Source organism: Blastomyces dermatitidis, assembly GCF_000003525.1.
Source record: "Blastomyces dermatitidis ER-3 genomic scaffold supercont1.7, whole genome shotgun sequence".
NCBI classification, from domain to species: domain Eukaryota; kingdom Fungi; phylum Ascomycota; class Eurotiomycetes; order Onygenales; family Ajellomycetaceae; genus Blastomyces; species Blastomyces dermatitidis.
The window spans coordinates 3,476,481-3,477,925 of record NW_025544780.1 but is presented as its reverse complement, the minus strand read 5'-3'; the positions used below and the strand labels follow the sequence as shown (position 1 = coordinate 3,477,925).

The 1,445-nt window shown below is 32.4% G+C and overlaps 1 pseudogene across 1 annotated transcript; it reads right to left on the bottom strand.

Moving 5' to 3' along the window:
- Positions 1-1,090: 1,090 nt before the first annotated feature.
- On the bottom strand, positions 1,091-1,179 carry BDCG_17438 (annotated as a pseudogene). The gene has a single exon. The product of its transcript is annotated as a tRNA-OTHER (tRNA).
- Positions 1,180-1,445: the final 266 nt, after the last annotated feature.

The window sequence follows — 1,445 nt, the reverse complement described above, 5'->3', positions numbered from 1 at the left end:
TATCTTCTTTCTATACTTATTATGAATACAATTCTTCATCACTCAGTAATGTTGTGAATGATATTTCAAAGAGAGAGATAGATAGTCAGAATATTAAATAGATACAGAGAATGAAGTATCTCTCAGTACTAGAAGTAAAAGTGAGATTGAAACTTTTAAATAAAATTTATAAGAAGGCAATGATAAGCATTTATCATGCTCAGAAGTAATAGATAAAATACTATAATTAAAAATATCTTTTAATGAAGTTCTTGATAGAGAATTAAGTACTACTTTCAGTAAAGAATATTAAGATAATGATATTATATAAGAAGCTCAGTGAGTTATGACTAGAATCTTTCTCAGTAATAAGAGTGATAAATAAGCAGATATACAAGTTAAAATTACTCACAGAATTGAAATCAATTCATTCTGTTTTTCACATTTTCTATTTGAAGCAATATAAACAACATTCTGAGACAGAGTCATCTTGACTGAATAATATTGAGATTGAGAGTGATACTGAATATCTTATGAAGAAAATATTAAATAAGTGAATATATTACAGCAAGCTTCAATATCTTATTAAATGAGAAGATTATTCATTATCAGAGAATTTATAAGAACTGCTTGAGTATTTGAAAAATGCTGAGAAAGAGATTATAAGCTATGAAACAGCTAGTAGAGATTATCTTATTTACATGTCAGAGATATTAAGTAAGAAATACTGCTTAAGACTTTGTAAGAAATCCCGCTTCTCGCGGATTCTTTACCTCTATTTCTATCTCTTGTGTAATCAATAGGGCTAGCAGCTCTTCACTACACATATTATTATTATTATTATTATTCTTCCATTATACTCATATGCAAGCGGAGCTTATGATGAGTCCTTGCGTGATGTTAAATACAGGCCAAGTGTTGGTTATACAGGAGGAAATACAGGTGTTGAGACCATGCCAAGATAACAAGAACATAGGAAATACAAAGAAGTGACAATTAAATACATGTGATAATACTTCTCAGCCCAGGAACATAGAGCAATTTTATTGAAGTGATTTGTACACCTCTGTATTTATTAGGAACCTGAGGTGCTTGGGTTCCGGATTTAATGTATCCCCTGCGGGTTTCGAACCCACACGCCTTGGTTTCCCACGCCAAGGCGCTACCGGGTGGCCGCATTAACCATTCGGCCACCGGGGCTCACTACACATAACTATATAGACTGGAGTTTCCGAATACTATTCATAACTCAGCTTGAATACTATTATACATTTAATCTCTACATTTTATCTTTCTACTGTGAATACTTCTAGTAGTTAACAGTACATATCACGCCAAGCTGCAAACACTTGAATAATCGCCTGCGAGCACTTATTCTTACAGACTTCTCATTTTTCTCAAAGAATTTTTTAGAGATAATCTCACAGTGATAAGCTGATGTCTTATAAGCTCTATAGCACTCTTCT